Below are 17442 nucleotides of genomic sequence, written 5' to 3' on the forward strand. Positions count from 1 at the left end.
GGGTCTTCACAGCTTCATGAGGTAAGTAATTCTATGCAATGTCTCCTGGGAAAAGAAAAAGCAGACAATGATGGACAAGTCAGTGCATTGTGCTGGTGACAGTGAATTTCTACTTGTGATCAGAACACCATAAGCAATCAACAGCCTCATTGCGTCCGACTTGGTGTCTGGACGAGGCCTTTGAACCTCTCGAGAAGCCTCTCGCAAGATTTGGGAAGCTCGAAAATTCTCGTGAAATTCAACGGAATCTCTCGAGACGTCGCCACCTGATCTCATCCTCACTGGACATGGTCCAGATCACATGCTTAAATAAGCCAGATGGCTCATTTAAATATACGTTCGTTGGATTCACAGAGCACCTGGGACTCAATGGCCACACCTGGGAGACCTCTAGTACTGGTCCACACAAACGTGGACCAGCCATAACAGCACCTGGGGGAGGTCACCCTAGGCCATTGGAGAGCCTCAGGTGGTCGGGGACAGGGCACGGTGACACCCTGGCATTGCCAGGATACCCGGGTGACACTGCCAGGCTGACGGGGTCACTGCCAAGGTAGGCAGGTTGACGGTGCTAGGGTGCTGAGGTGCCAGGTTGGCACTGCCAGGGGCCAGACCCCGGGGGTGGGGGGGGAGGGGGGGGCGGGGGCCTGCCAGGTAGGAGGAGCTGAGGAGGATTTCCCAGGGACCTTCCCAAGATTGGGGGGGTGAAGGGGAGGGGTTGCGAATGGGGGGGGGGAGGGATGGGCCTAAGGAAGTGGGGGGGGGGGGGAGATCGGGGCAGCCTTCCGAAATGGGGCCCCGACATGCAAGGTACCTTTTCTGCTGGTGAACGTCAGCAGGAAATCCTGCTGGCCAGCGGGAAATCCCTCTAAGTGGGGCCTCGGTGGAGAGAACCTCCCTGAGGCCAAAAAAAAGGGCAAGTGTATTTGAATAGTGAGGTGTTTCTTGGCGAGGCAGGTGCCACGAAACACCCTGCTAAACACGCTCTTCAACGGACTTTAACTCCAGTCTTCTGAGTCACGCCCAGTATTTGTCTCGACCTATCTGGCTGCTGCCGACCAGGGGCAGCACTGGTAAACGCTGTGGAGTTATCTTCGATTGTCCATCCATGACTTGACCATGGATAAGAGTGAATAGCATGAATAGCAAAAATACCTTTAAATACAATATGAAGAGTTATAGAATCATTATTGTGGCACACAAGGAGGCCAATCAGCCACCATGTCCATTCTGGCTCTCTATAGAATCAGTCGCATAACTATGCTCTATCCCATTTGCTTGAAAGTTTATTCCCTTCAACTACCCACCTGCTCACCGATGGCACCCAGTCCCACCGCCCTTGTCGGCTGCAATCCAGGTCATCATTCTTCGCTGCATAAATAGGCCAGATTTAATGGCCCCTCCTGTTCTACAGGATATTATGGCCCTCTCAAAGTAAACGGCAATTTAAATGGCCCCTCAGCAAGAGAGACACCGTGACAGGGCTGGGAAATCCTGGAGATGGTGCTGCTAAAATCGGGTGACTGTAACAAGCATCATATCAATGAAGAACACGCTGCTGGCCTCAGGGAAATTGACAGGAGTTAGCGTAGTATGGCTAGAAGCAGCGCTACAAGAATGAAGTTCTTCCCTAAATACCATGCCACCCCCACATTGATTCTGTATACACCTCCCACTGCCTCAGGAAGGCAGACAGCATTATCAGAGACCCCTCCCACCCCCAAGCATTGCCTTCTTCTAGTCCCCTCCATCAGGCAGTAGGTACAGAAGTCTGAAGACCCGCATATCCAGACATAGGAACAGCTTCTTCCCCACAGCTACCAGACTCCTCAACGACTGCCCCTAGGACTGACCTGTTCCCTGTAAGAACACTATTCACGACGCCCGATGCTGCTCTTGCTCATGCATTTGCTTTGTTTGGCCCCTTGTTCCGTTCTGTAACCAATCACTGTTTGTCGATGTACCATTTGCCAATGCACTCTGTTGATTATTCTTTTTGTCTAGTATGTACGTACTGTGTACGTTCCGTCGGCCACAGCAAAATGCTTTTCACTGTACTTTGGTACATGTGACAATAAATTAAATCAAATCAAATCAAAATCAACAGTCTCATGTGATATAGTTACCATGGGGACAGTGGGCCCAGGTCAAGCCCAACTGAAAGCCAGGTCAGGTGCAAACTTTAACACCAAAGGTGAAGGCTTCTTGCTGCTTGCAGCTTCACAAACTTTCAGAGGCAGCCAGACAGAGAGATTTGGGGAGGAGGCAGGCAGAGCAAAAGGACTGTTTTCCGTTTAATCACCAAGCAAAGTACGGGTGAGGATGTAATCCCTTTCCGAAGAACCGAAGCTTGTTGTGGGGAGTTGAAGACCAAGAAGTGACCAGAGGGTGCCTGGCTGCTGGATGTCCATTCAAATACGCTGAGAAGAATGAGTGAAGGGAACTTTGTCTAAAAGGGCACTGGAAGGTTCACCCTAGTGATGCAGGGAGCAGATATTCTGTTGAATCGCTGGAAGACATTTGGGACTTTCAATACAAGGCCCCATATCCACTGAGAATGTGCCATAACATACATTTGGCATAGGGTTACAGTTGTGTTAAGAATTTACTGGAGAATGCCTTTTCTACAGTTTAGTGTATTAGCTGTCTATTGAATAATGTTTAATCGATGTTGAGTTTCGTTGATTTGTTGCAGTCAAAGTCTTAAAACATGCAATCTTGTCATGTCATTTTTTGCAGCGGTCACTGGGAAATCCTGAACTCTTTTTAAGAGTCATCAGTCTCTATGGGGATCATAACACAGTTCTTGTAAGTTGAGACCAAATACAATTTCTGAATAGGTACACAATACACAATTATTCATATCTGCCAATGACCACATTGTTCTTCAGCATGATCTGAATAGAATCAATGAGTTTTAAAACAGTGTCACGTTGTGGAGTTAGATGCCCAGTAAACTCACTTTTGTTCAATTAAAAATTCCCTATTAAAGTCAAATTCTGTACCCATAACCATCAGAATGAGTTTTTAACTGCAGATGTCTCTGGAATTGAATGTGTCTCTTTCCTGTTCTGCAACTATTCCCCTACACTGTTTTTCTCAACAGTATTCCAGTAGAGTTGGTCAATATTACTCCCTTGCTTAACTCACTTCAGCACTTTATCAGCCAATACTGCAAAGCCTCCTGCCTGGGGCAAGTCAGAATCAGGAATGAGATTCAAAGTTGGGTCTCAAGTTCAAGAAATCACTGATATCATTGAAATAAATCTTCGCAGTAATTATTTTTGCAACTTGCATCACAACACACATTTTGAGTCCACTTCAGAGGAGGGCGTCAACTTCTACTGATATTACTGACACAAATGATCCATGTCTAGCTACTGCCAATGTTGTGATCTGCTAAGGTTCAATTGATAAAAACTGTGGGTGGGGTCTTCGGTCGGCGGGATCCTCTGCTTTGCCGACGGCGTGGGAGTGGCCACAATGGAAAACCCCATTGGCAAGCTGCCGGGACGTAGGTGCACCGGAAAACGGGTCTGGCGAGACAGAGAATCCCGCCCGTATGTATTCCTAAAGCAAAGGCCAATAATGAACGCCTCGCCGACCGATGAAGGATTGTTCATTGTAGGAGCTGACTGAAGATACACCATCCTGACTTGGAAATATATCTCCGTACCTTCACTGTCACTGGGTCAAAATCTTGTAACTCTCTCCCTAACAGCACTGTAGGTACACCTACACCACAGGGACTGCAGCGGTTCAAAAAGGCAGCTCACCACCACCTTCTCAGGGGCAATTAGGGTTGGGCAACAAATGCTGACTGAGCCAGATTGCCCACATCTTAAGAAATAAACTAAAACAAAAAGAACATTTTGAGGCTACACCTCATACATATATGGGTCAAACTAAGTGCATTTCCTTAAATTAAACATTGGGTGGGATTTTCTACACAACCCTCCACATGTTTTGTGGCAGCAGAGGTGGCCCCCCATTGGCTGGTGGTGGGATCTTCTTGTCCTGCTGTTGTCAATGGGGTATCCTGTTGAATGCACCCCTCGCCGCTCTGACAACTGTGGCGGGGGATCCAGCGTCGGCCGGACCAGAAGACCCCACTAGTGTGACCAGGTGGAGAATTCTGGCCATTGGCTTACCCCGTGAGCAACATCAAATGAAAGGTTACCGAAACTGTCCCCTTTTTACAGAAGTTAAGCAAAAAAAAAAAAATCTGATGAACTGAAATAATTATTTGCCCAATCCACCACTCATTCCAGTTTCTATGGTTCCTGCCGTTTACAGAAGCCCTCAAGCACACCAGCCAACACCTTCAACAGGGCCAGCCAGACAGGAACAAGGCTGTGAATGCCAGGCAGACAACAGGACCGATCTCCCCCTATGAGCCACATGGGACACTTCCAAGTCATTTAGATCTTTACACAATTGGATAACTAAAAATACTGTATCTTAAATAAGCCCAATTAACTAATTACTTATTTCATCTCGATGAGTCACTACTAATCCTATGTAAGTGTAAGGAAGGACTAATTATTGGACCCACTGGGAACTTATACATTCTCTATGCCTGGCCAGCACCAATTAATAGAACAATTATTACCTAGCACTGCAGCATGTTTTCCTCCCTAGTTTCAATGTGCTGATTAGGGTATAACTCGTACTGTGAGCAAAGGCAGATCAAGAAATTATTCTCCATGTTGTTTTGTGGACAATCTCAGTTAAAAACCACTGAATCATTTCCCTGCGAATTTGTTCAAAATGGTGGCAAGGAGTGAACCACATTCAATGTGAACATTGAGTTCAGCACGATGTGAAATGATTCAAGCTCAGTTAATCGGCCATAGCCAGAAAGAACCATCAAAATATTGCTTCGTCGACGTAGAAATAAAGGAGAAAGCAATTGATTTCATACCAGAATCTGTATGTGTTCATTTGAAATCCTCTTCTTTTCTATTTTAGCAGACACGTTCACACCCATTGTAATAATATGTGGCACCTATATGCCAGGATCCAGTAATGGGCTGCAATGCTTACTGCTATGGTACCATCCATGAATGCTACTGGTGCAGCATGAAATGAATTAGCATCAATGGATTGTTTAACAGGATTCTCGTTTCAGTCATTTCAACATATGCTAACAAAGGCCAAAGAAAATAAAGTAAGTTGCGACTGTTAAATGCTTCACAAACCTACATTTCATTACTTCAGAGGAATGGAAAGCAAGTGTATAATTTATAAATGTTGTATTTTTAAATATTTTAAAGGTTATTGTTGGCACTAAGAGATTCAAGGCAAAGAGTTTGTGCTGGAAAAATCTGGAAATCCAATGAATACACTAAGCCCCGAGCTCTCCTTTCCTGACTAGTGTTTGAACCCCTCCGAGCCAGTGATTGAATTCACTGCTACAACTTGCGTTTCCCGCACTTCTTTCACGTCGGATTAACGCACATAAAATACTGCATTGTGTACAATATGGATCAAATGAACAAACATTTGTATTTAATTTAAAACTGAGAACCTTTCACAGAATCCAGTGATTTATGTCCCTTGCCACCAAATCCATCTCTACCATTTCTTGACTTCCATTCATTTTCTCCCTGTTACCGCTCCTGTTTTTTTTAGCTATTTATCATTTGTCTGAGGATCAATTTCCTGTGCGTATTTTCAGAATGTGCAGCCACAGTTTCTAAGGGGGCATATGAACCCTTGGCAGAGTGCGTCGCTACGTCAAAATAAATAAGACAGCCAGCAATCTGGTTATGTACCGATCAGGGCCCAGGGGTCATGTACTTGGATTGTCTAACAGATGAATTTTCTGGCTTTAATTATGAGGGTTCTTGTCTGTTCTAGATGGGACTGCACACTGCGAGCTTGTTTGGCAGAAAATTGTATCACGTTGAGTGAAAGGAACAAACAAATGACTTCTTGCTGTTAGCTCTGATGAAACAGCACTGCTGTCAATTCAGTCAATGCATGTAGCATAAGATGCTCAAAATCATTTGATATTTTCCCTCTAAAAGGGAAAAGGTAAAAATCACAATGAAGGATTAGAATGCAGGAGAAAAATGAAGAGATTGGGTAAAAAAAGTGATGAAAAATTTGGAAACTTAATGGGGTTAAACAAATAAATGTTTACATTTTGTTGTCAACAAAATCTGCGGGTTTCTTCCAGCAGAATCCTCCACCCCGCCAGCAGCGCACCCACGCCCACGCATTTCCCGGCGGTTTGGGATGGCCCACAATGGGAAACCCTGGGCTGGATTCTCCATTTCAGGGACTGTGCCCCATCGCGTCGTGAAAATTTGGTCTTTTATGCCAAAAAACTGGTGTCAAAAGACCAGGGTGCCCCCTCCGACAGTGGGATCCTCCGTTCCCGCAGACGGCCAATGGGGGACTGGATCACCTGGAATATCAGAGGACTAAATGAGCCAGTCAATAGGGCACATGTGTTCGCGCACTTGCGGGTTCTAAAGGCGGACGTAATTATGTTGCAGGAGACACATTTAAAAGTGTCTGACCAGACTAGGCTAAGGAAGGGCTAGATCAGCCAGGTCATCCACTCGGACTTGGATTCTAAGTCCAGGGGGGTAGCAATTATGATCAATAAGTGGGTTCAATTTGAGGCGGAGGGCGTAATCGCAGACGACGGGGGCAGATTCCTTATGGTAAGGGGCAAGCTGTAGGGGAGGAGAGTGGTGCTGGTGAACATATATGCTCCGAACTGGGACGATGCTGACTTTATTAAAAGAGTGCTGGGGAAGATCCCAGACCTAGACTCACGCAAGTGAGTCTCTCCCCGATCCCCAGTGATTCTCTCCCTGATCCCCAGTGAGCCTCCCCCCGATCCCCAGTGTCTCTCCCCAATCCCCAGTGAGTCTCTCCTCCCCGATCCCCAGTGAGTCTCTCCCTGATCCCCAGTATGTCTCCCCCGATGCCCAGTGAGTCTCCCTGATCCCCAGTGAGTCTCCCCCGATCCCCTTGAGTCTCCCCGATCCCCAGTTAGTCTCCCCCGATCACCTTGAGTCTCCCCAATCCCCAGTGAGTTTCGCACCGATCCCCAGTGAGTCTCTCCCTGATCTCCAGTGAGTCTCCCCGATCTCCTTGAGTCTCCCCCGATCCCCAGTGAGTCTCTCCCCGCTCCCCAGTGAGTCTCATGCGATGCACAGTGAATCATAGAATTTACAGTGCAGAAGGAGGCCATTTGGCCCTTTGAGTCTGCACCGGCTGTTGGAAAGAGCACCCTACCCAAGCCCACACCTACACCCTATCCCCATAACCCAGTAATGCCACCCAACAATAAGGGCAGTTTAGCTGGCCAATCCACCTAACCTGGACTGTGGGAGGAAACCGGAGCATCCGGAGGAAACCCACGCACACACGGGGAGAACGTGCAGACTCCGCGCAGACAGTGACCCAAGCCGGGAATCGAACCTGGGACCCTGGAGCAGTGAAGCAATTGTGCTAACCACTATGCTACGGTGCTGCCCCGTGCTCTCCACGAGCCCCAGTGAGTCTCTCACCCGATCCCCAGTGAGTCTCTCCCTGATCCCCAGTGATTCTCTCCCTGACCCCCAGTAAGTTTCTCCCTGATCCTAACTACAGGCGAGCTTCGACCGACTGTCCACCAGGAAGGCGGTGCGCCAACTGAGACGAGCAAGGGGTGCAGTTTATGAACATGGAGTCGGGGAGACTCAAGGGGATCGGGGGAGACTCACTGGGGATCAGGGAGAGACTCACTGGGGATCAGGGAGACTCACTGGGCATCGGGGGAGACACACTGTGGATCAGGGAGAGACTCACTGGAGATCGGGGAGAGACACTGGGGATCGGGGGGAGACTCACTGGGGATCTGGGAGAGAATCACTGGGGATCAGGGAGAGAATCACTGGGGATCGGGGGAGAGACTCACTGGGGATCAGGGAGAGAATCACTGGGGATCAGGGAGAGAATCACTGGGGATCAGGGAGAGAATCACTGGGGATCAGGGAGAGAATCACTGGGGATCAGGGAGATGTTAGCAGGTCAGCTCCGGAGGGAGGCAGCGGCAAGGGAAATTCTTCAGGTGAAGGATAGGGCAGGGAAGTTGGTGGTGGCCCCAGTGCTGATTAACACGGTTTTTGAGGAGTTTTATGAGAGGTTGTACAAGTCAGAGCCACCCGGGGGAGACGGTGAGGTGCAGGAATTTCTAGATGGGTTGGAGTACCCGAGGCTAGGGGAGGGGGACAGGGCTACATTAGAAGGAGCAATAGTGGAGCAGGAGATAAAGGATGCGATTGGGAGGATGCAGTCGGGGAAGGTGGCAGGGCCGGATGGGTTTCCGGTGGAATATTATAAAACATTTAAGGATAAGTTGGCATCCCTGATGGTGGGGATGTTTGAGGAGGCGATAGGGAAGGGGGTGTTGCCCCAAACCTTGGGGCAGGCATCGATTTCCCTGCTACTAAAAAAAGATAAGGGTCCGACGGAGTGTGGGTCGTATCGGCCCATATCACTTCTGAATGTGGACGTAAAAGTGTTGGCGAAGGTACTGGCGGGTAGGCTGGAGGAGTGCCTCCCGAAGGTGATGGGGGAAGGATCAGACGGGGTTCGTGAAAGGGAGGCAGCAGTTTTCGAACATTAGGAGGGTTTTGAACGTTGTTATGGCACCGGCGGAAAGAAAGGAAACTGAGGTAGTTGTGGCATTGGACGCCGAGAAGGCGTTTGATCGGGTAGAATGGGGGTATTTGATGGCAGTGCTGGAGCGGTTTGGGATTGGACCAAGGTTTGTGAACTGGGTAAAGCTATTATATAAGGAACTGAAGGCGAGTGTCCGCACAAATAATATCAGTTTGAGATACTTTTCTCTCCACCGTGGGACGAGACAGGGATGTCCTATGTCCCCCCTGCTGTTTGCACTTGCGATTGAGCCGTTGGCCATCGCATTGAGTTCGGGAGCATGGAAAGTGACGCACAGTCAATACTCTTGAGACCACGAGGAGTCATATCGATTCAGCTTTAATCAGGTATAACTGTACCCAGCAGCGATGTTACAGAAGTGAAGGCTGCTGGGGCGGCACCGGTTCTTATACCCCGCCTCTCAGGGCGGGGCTATGTACATTACCCAATGGTAGACCCTGCGGTCTAGCCAATGGTCATTCACCTCTCAGGTACTGCAATACCTGGTATTACCACATTCACCCCCTGTTAAAAAAGGAGCCAGCGGGGTGATGGCCAGTGTCACTGCCGCCTTTGCATGGTAGGACCAGGTATTGCAGGTACCATGCTGTCGAGGGTAACGGAGAAAGTTCTTGTGTTGTTTATTTTTTCATGGTGCTGCAATCAGACGATCTGGTGGCCTGGTCGTCCTACTGGAGCGTCTAAGTTTTGGCGGCGATCCTGGGGAGGGCCCCGGTGGTTGTGACTCCGGGAACGTGGTGTCTTCCTCCCAGGCAGTTTCGTCACCCCTAGGCGGTACTGTAGGGGCGAAAAATAGGCAGGGTGGGGTGCCTATAGGGGGCGTCGGTGCCTGTTCGGCGCTGGGTCGGGGTTCCGGCAGCAGTACTGACCCTCCGGTCAGGTGCTGCGGGGGGAAGGGGGCACAACAGTGGCACGGGCGCGCGTGGGGCTCCGGCGGGCGGCAAGTCCCGAAGGGAGACCGTATCTTGGCGTCCGTCGGGGAATGCTACGTAGGCGTACTGGGGGTTGGCATGCAGCAGGTGGACCGTCTCGACCAACGGGTCCGACTTGTGCCCCCTCGCATGTTTCCGCAGCAGGACGAGTCCGGGTGTCGCTAGCCAGGTTGGGAGAGAGGTCCCAGAGGAGGACTTCCTGGGGAAAACAAGGAGACGTTCGTGAGGTGTCTGGTTTGTGGTAGTACATAGCAGTGACCGAATGGAGTGAAGGGCCACTGGGAGTACTTCTTGCCAGCGGGAGACTGGGAGATTCCTGGACCTAAGGGCCAGCAGGACGGTCTTCCAGACCATTCCATTCTCCCTTTCTACCTGCCCGTTACCCCGGGGGCTGTAGCTGGTCGTCCTGCTCGAGGCGATGCCTTTGCTAAGCAGGAACTGGCACAGCTCGTCGCTCATAAAGGAGGACCTCCTATCACTGAGGATGTATGCGGGGAAACCGAACAGTGTAAAAATACTTTGGAGGGCCTTGATGACGGTGGTTGTGGTCATGTCTGGGCAGGGGATGGCGAATGGGAACCGGGAGTACTCGTCAGTCACGTTAAGGAAGTACGTGTTGCGGTCGGTGGAGGGGAGGGGGCCTTTGAAGTCCATGCTGAGGCGTTCAAAGGGACGGGAAGCCTTTATCAAATGCACCCTCTCTGGTTGGTAGAAGTGCGGTTTGCACCCCGCGCAGATTCGGCAGTCCCTGGTGACTGTCCTGACCTCCTCGATGGAGTAAGGCAGGTTTCGGGACTTAATGAAATGGAAGAACCGGGTGACTCCCAGGTGGCAGAGGACCTCGTGGAGGGCTCGGAGGTGGTCTACCTGTGCGGTGGCACAAGTGCCGCGGGACAGGGCATCAGGAGGCTCGTTCAGCTTCCCGGGACGGTGCAAGATTTCATAATTGTAGGTGGAGAGTTCGATCCTCCACCGCAAGATCTTGTCGTTTTTTTATCTTGCCCCGCTGCGCATTATCGAACATGAAGGCCACCGACCGTTGGTCGGTGAGGAGAGTGAATCTCCTGCCGGCCAGGTAATGCCTCCAGTGCCGCACAGCTTCTACTAGGGCCTGGGCCTCCTTTTCGACCAAGGAGTGGCGAATTTCGGAGGCATGGAGAGTGCGGGAAAAGAAAGCCACGGGCCTGCCCGCCTGGTTGAGGGGGGCGGCCAGAGCTACGTCGGACGCGTCGCTCTCGACCTGGAAGGGGAGGGACTCGTCGATGGCGCGCATCGTGGCTTTTGCGATGTCCGCTTTGATGCGGCAGAAGGCCTGGCGGGCCTCCGTCGACAGGGGGAAGGTTGTGGACTGGATCATGGGTCGAGACTTGTCGGCGTAATTAGGCACCCATTGTGCATAGTAGCTAAAGAAGCCTAGGCAGCGCTTTAGGGCCTTGGGGCAGTGAGGGAGGGGGAACTCCATGAGGGGGCGCATGCATTCAGGGTCGGGGCCTATGACTCCATTTCGCACTACGTAGCCTAGGATGGCTAGATGGTCGGTGCTAAACACGGTGAGGCCCAGTGTATCCATTTCGAGGAGCCTTCAGCGGATGTCGGGGGAAACCATACCTGCCACAAAAGCGTCTCGGATTAAAAGTTCAGTGTGCTCGTTCCCCGTCACCGCTGGGCAGCCGCAGTTTTGGCCCAGCACTATCAGTGCCCGGTAGAAGTCTTCGAGTGTCTCATCTGGGCTCTGCCATCTCGTTGCCAGCAGGTGACGGGCGTAGCCCTGGTTCAGCGGACGAATGTAATGTCCTTCCAGCAGCTCCATGGCTTTATCATAGTTCGTCGCCCCTTTGATCAGGGGGTAGATCGCCGGGCTGACCCGCGAGCTTGGAAGGTGCATCTTCTGCCTTTCCGTGGGGGTGTCGGCAGCCGTATCGAGGTAGCTCTGAAAGCACGCCAGCCAATGCTTAAAAATCGCGGCAGAGTTTTCTGCGTGAGGGCTGAGCTGAAGGCACGCCGGCTTGATGCAGAGATCCATCCTTCAAAAGTACTTATCTGATTAAATTGATGCACAATCAATACTCTTGAGACCACGAGGAGTCATATCGATTCAGCTTTAATCAGATAGAACTGTATCCAGCAGCGATGTTACAGAAGTGAAGGCTGCTGGGACGGCACCGGTTCTTACCACAGAAAGGAATAGTGCGGGGGGGGGGATAGAGCATAGGGTGTCCTTATATGCCGACGACTTGCTGCTGTATGTGTCGGAGCCGAGTGCGTCGATAGGAGGAATATTGGAGCTACTGCGGGTATTTGGGTCTTTCTCGGGGTACAAGTAGAACCTGGACAAGAGTGAGTACTTTGTGGTGTCTCGGCCGGGGGTGGGGGCAGGGGTGGGGGGGCTGCCATTCCGTAGAGCAGGGACTCATTTTAGGTATCTGGGGGTGCAGATTGCCCGGGAGTGGGGGAGGCTTCGCAGGTACAACATCACTAGTTTGGTGGGGAGAGTGAAAGCCGATCTGGCAAAGTGGGACAGTCTCCCTCTGTCACTGGCGGGTCGGGTACAGGCGGTTAAAATGAATGTGTTGCCGCGATTCCTGTTTATTTTTCAATGCCTACCGATTTTCCTGCCAAAGTCTTTTTTCAGGGAGATTGAGGGAAGGATTACCTCATTCATATGGGGAGGGAAGGTGGCCAGAGTGAGAAAGGTGCTGCTACAGAGGGGAAGGCAGGCAGGGGGTTTGGGTCTCCCGAACCTGTTGTACTACTACTGGGCGGCGAACGTGGAGAAAGTGCGGAGCTGGGTCAGAATGGAGGAGGGTTTGTGCAGGGGGTGGGGGCTGAAAGCACTAGCAACAGCGCCGCTCCCGATAGCTCCGGGGAAATACTCAGGGAGTCCGGTAATAATAGCTTCATTGAAAATCTGGAGGCAGTTTTGCCAACACTTCGGGTTGGGGGCAGGGTCAAGGGAAATGCCGATTCGGGGAAACCACAGATTTGAGCCAGGGAGGTGGGATGGAAGTTTTCGGAAATGGGAAGAGAAGGGGATTAAGACGCTAAAAGATTTGTTTCTTCGGGGTCGGTTTGCAGGATTGAGGGAGCTGGAAGCGAAGTATGGGCTAGAACAGGGAGAAGGGTTTAGGTACATGCAGGTTCGGGACTTTGCCAGGAAGGAGATACAGAGCTTCCCAGAGGAACCGGCCTCCACATTGCTGGAGGAGGTGTTGACGGCAAGGGGACTGGAGAAGGGGGCAATGTCAGCGGTGTACAGAGCTATTCTGGAAGAGGATAAGGCACCACTAGAAGGGATCAAAGCAAAGTGGGAGGAAGAGCTGGGAGAGGTTATAGAGTAGGGGGTCTGGTGTGAGGTGCTCCGGAGAGTGAATGCCTCCACCTCATGTGCGAGGTTGGGGCTGATACAGCTGAAGGTGGTATATAGAGCGCACCTCACGTGGGCGAGGATGAGCCGATTTTTTGAAGGAGTAGAGGATGTGTGAGAGCGTTGGTGGGGGGGGGGCCTGCGAATCAAGTTCATATGTTTTGGTCCTGTCCAAAGCTGGGGGAGTACTGGAAGGAGGTGTTTAGGGTAATTTCCAAGGTGGTGCGTGTGAAACTGGACCCTGGTCCCCAGGAGGCCATATTCGGGGTGTCGGACCAGCCAGGAAACGGGAGCGGAGGCAGATATCATAGCCTTCGCCTCGTTGATCGCCCGAAGGCGGATCCTGCTGGGATGGAGAGCAGCCTCTCCACCCAGTGCCCTGGCGTGGCGGGGGGACCTGTTGGAATACTTGACCCTTGAGAAGGTTAAGTTCGAACTGAGGGGAAGCTCGGAGGAGTTCTACAAGTCATGGACACTATTTATTATGCACCTTCAAGAACTAGATAACATCGAACATTAGTTGGGGGGGGGGGGGGGTGAGCGGGGTGGTTGGGGGGGGGGGGGCGGGGGTCTGTGTAGATTAAGGGTGACTACGGGTAATCCCCGATTCCTTTTTGTCATTTGTTTATGTAAACATGCGGGCTGATGTTTGGGGGTTGGTGGGTGGATGGGATCGTTGTTATTCTGGGGATTGACATATCTTGCTGATTATTGTTTATTGTTGATGGGTGTAAATGTGGGAGAAAATGTGAAAAAGGAGAATAAAAATATTTTTTTAAAAAAAGTTTCTCCCTGATCCCCCAGTGAGTCTCTCCCCGTTCCCCAGTGAGTCTCTCCCCGATCCACAGTGAGTCTCTCCCTAATCCCCAGTGAGTCTCTCCCCGATCCCCAGTGAGTCTCTCCCCGATCAACAGTGAGTCTCTCCTTGATCCCCAGTGAGTCTCTCCCCCGATCCCCAGTGAGTCTCTCCCTGATCCCCAGTGTATCTCTCCCTGATCCCCAATGAGTCTCTCCCTGATCCCCAGTGAGTCTCCCCCGATCCCCAGTGAGTTTGTCCCTGATCCCCAGTGAGTCTCCCCCCGATCCCCACTGAGTCTCCCATCGATCCCAGTGAGTCTCTCCCCCGAACCCCAGTGAGTCTCTCCCTGCCCCCAGTGACTCTCCCCCGATTCCCAGTGAGTCTCTCCCTGATACCCAGTGGGTCTCATCCCCGATCCCCAGTGAGTCTCCCTCTATCTCCAGTGAGTCTCTCCCGATCCCCAGTGAGTCTGTCCGCCCGATCCCCATTGAGTCTCCCCCCGATCCCCAGTGAGTCGCTCCTGATCCCCAATGAGTCTCTCCCTGATCCCCAGTGAGTCTCATCCCCGATCCCCAGTGAGTCGCTCCCGATCCCCAGTGAGTCTCTCCCCGATCCCCAGTGAGTCTCTCCCCCACCCCACTGAGTCTCCCCCCGATCCCCAGTGAGTCTCCCATCGATCCCCAGTGAGTCTCTCCCCCGATTCCCAGTGAGTCTCACCCAATCCCCAGTTATTCTCATTCCCGATCCCCAGTGAGTCTCCCCCGATCCCCAGTGAGTCTCTCCCTGATCCCCAGTGATTCTCATCCTGATCCCCAGTGAGTCTCATTCCCGATCCCCAGTGAGTCTCTCCCTAATCCCCAGTGAGTCTCTGCCTGCTCCCCAGTGAGTCTCTCCCCGATCCCCAGTGAGTCTCTCGCCCCATCCCCAGTGAGTCTCTCCCCGATCCCCAGTGAGTCTCCCCCGATCCCCAGTGAGTCTCTCCCTGATCCCCAGTGATTCTCATCCTGATCCCCAGTGAGTCTCATTCCCGATCCCCAGTGAGTCTCTACCCGATCCCCAGTGAGTTTATCCCGGGTCCCCAGTGAGTCTCTCCACGATCCAGTGAGTCTCTCCCCGATCCCCAGTGAGTCTCCCCCCGATCCGCAGTGAGTCTCTCTCTGATCCCCAGTGAGTCTCGCCCCGATCCCCAGTGAGTCTCTCCCCGATCCACAGTGAGTCTCTCCTTGATCCCCAGTGAGTCTCTCCACCGATCCCCAGTGAGTCTCTCCCTGATCCCCAGTGAGTCTCCCCCGATCCCCCGTGAGTCTCTCCCCGATCCCCAGAGAGTCTCCCCGATCCCCAGTGAGTCTGTCCCTGATCCCCAGTGAGTCTCTGCCTGCTCCCCAGTGAGTCTCATTCCCGATCCCCAGTGAGTCTCTCCCCGATCCCCAGTGAGTCTCTCGCCCCATCCCCAGTGAGTCTCTCGCTGATCCCCAGTGAGTCTCTCTCATCCCCAGTGAGTCTCTCCCCACGATCCCCAGTGAGTCTCTCCCCGATCCCCAGTGAGTCTCTCCCCGATCCCTAGTGAGTCTCTCCCTGATCCCCAATGAGTCTCTCCCGATCCCCGGTGAGTCTCTCCGCCCAATCCCCAGTGAGTCTCTCCCTGATCCCCAGTGAGTCCCTTCCTGATCCCCAGTGAGTCTCTCCCCCGATCCCCAGTGAGTCTCTCCCCGATCCCTAGTGAGTCTCTCCCTGATCCACAGTGAGTCTCTTCCTGATCCCCAGTGAGTCTCTCCCCCGATCCCCAGTGAGTCGCTCCCGATCCCCAGTGAGTCTCTCCCCGATCCCCAGTGAGTCTCTCCCCCACCCCACTGAGTCTCCCCCGATCCCCAGTGAGTCTCCCATCGATCCCCAGTGAGTCTCTCCCCCGAATCCCAGTGAGTCTCTCCCTTCCCCCAGTGAGTCTCTCCCCGATCCCCAGTGAGTCTCTCGCCCCATCCCCAGTGAGTCTCTCCCCGATCCCCAGTGAGTCTCCCCCGATCCCCAGTGAGTCTCTCCCTGATCCCCAGTGATTCTCATCCTGATCCCCAGTGAGTCTCATTCCCGATCCCCAGTGAGTCTCTACCCGATCCCCAGTGAGTTTATCCCGGGTCCCCAGTGAGTCTCTCCACGATCCAGTGAGTCGCTCCCCGATCCCCAGTGAGTCTCCCCCCGATCCCCAGTGAGTCTCTCTCTGATCCCCAGTGAGTCTCGCCCCGATCCCCAGTGAGTCTCTCCCCGATCCACAGTGAGTCTCTCCTTGATCCCCAGTGAGTCTCTCCCCCGATCCCCAGTGAGTCTCTCCCTGATCCCCAGTGAGTCTCCCCCGATCCCCCGTGAGTCTCTCCCCGATCCCCAGAGAGTCTCCCCGATCCCCAGTGAGTCTCTCCCTGATCCCCAGTGAGTCTCTGCCTGCTCCCCAGTGAGTCTCATTCCCGATCCCCAGTGAGTCTCTCCCCGATCCCCAGTGAGTCTCTCGCCCCATCCCCAGTGAGTCTCTCGCTGATCCCCAGTGAGTCTCTCTCATCCCCAGTGAGTCTCTCCCCACGATCCCCAGTGAGTCTCTCCCCGATCCCCAGTGAGTCTCTCCCCGATCCCTAGTGAGTCTCTCCCTGATCCCCAATGAGTCTCTCCCGATCCCCGGTGAGTCTCTCCGCCCAATCTCCAGTGAGTCTCTCCCTGATCCCCAGTGAGTCTCCCCCGATCCCCAGTGAGTTTGTCCCTGATCCCCAGTGAGTCTCCCCCCGATCCCCAGTGAGTCTCCCATCGATCCCCAGTGAGTCTCTCCCCCGAACACCAGTGAGTCTCTCCCTGCCCCCAGTGACTCTCCCCCGATTCCCAGTGAGTCTCTCCCTGATCCCCAGTGGGTCTCATCCCCGATCCCCAGTGAGTCTCCCTCGATCTCCAGTGAGTCTCTCCCGATCCCCAGTGAATCTCTCCGCCCAGTCCCCAGTGAGTCGCTCCCGATCCCCAATGAGTCTCTCCCTGATCCCCAGTGAGTCTCATCCCCGATCCCCAGTGAGTCTCCCATCGATCCCCAGTGAGTCTCTCCCCCGAATCCCAGTGAGTCTCTCCCTTCCCCCAGTGTGTCTCCCCCGATTCCCAGTGAGTCTCACCCAATCCCCAGTTATTCTCATTCCCGATCCCCAGTGAGTCTCCCCCGATCCCCAGTGAGTCTCTCCCTGATCCCCAGTGATTCTCATCCTGATCCCCAGTGAGTCTCATTCCCGATCCCCAGTGAGTCTCTCCCTAATCCCCAGTGAGTCTCTGCCTGCTCCCCAGTGAGTCTCTCCCCGATCCCCAGTGAGTCTCTCGCCCCATCCCCAGTGAGTCTCTCCCCGATCCCCGGTGAGTCTCCCCCGATCCCCAGTGAGTCTCTCCCTGATCCCCAGTGATTCTCATCCTGATCCCCAGTGAGTCTCATTCCCGATCCCCAGTGAGTCTCTACCCGATCCCCAGTGAGTTTATCCCGGGTCCCCAGTGAGTCTCTCCACGATCCAGTGAGTCTCTCCCCGATCCCCAGTGAGTCTCCCCCCGATCCCCAGTGAGTCTCTCTCTGATCCCCAGTGAGTCTCGCCCCGATCCCCAGTGAGTCTCTCCCCGATCCACAGTGAGTCTCTCCTTGATCCCCAGTGAGTCTC

The 17442-nt window shown here is 53.0% G+C and overlaps 1 long non-coding RNA gene across 1 annotated transcript in view; it reads left to right on the forward strand.

The window, feature by feature from the left end:
* Nucleotides 1–4984: 4984 nt before the first annotated feature.
* LOC140392454 (uncharacterized) overlaps nucleotides 4985–17442 on the forward strand; it is a 55390-nt gene continuing 42932 nt past the window's right edge. Inside the window, exon 1 of the long non-coding RNA XR_011935366.1 lies at nucleotides 4985–5170. This is a non-coding gene — a long non-coding RNA (uncharacterized lncRNA). The remainder of the gene's footprint in view (nucleotides 5171–17442) is intronic.

The sequence above is a fragment of the Scyliorhinus torazame genome, chromosome 16, assembly GCF_047496885.1.
Source record: "Scyliorhinus torazame isolate Kashiwa2021f chromosome 16, sScyTor2.1, whole genome shotgun sequence".
In the NCBI taxonomy this organism is placed as follows: Eukaryota; Metazoa; Chordata; class Chondrichthyes; order Carcharhiniformes; family Scyliorhinidae; genus Scyliorhinus; species Scyliorhinus torazame.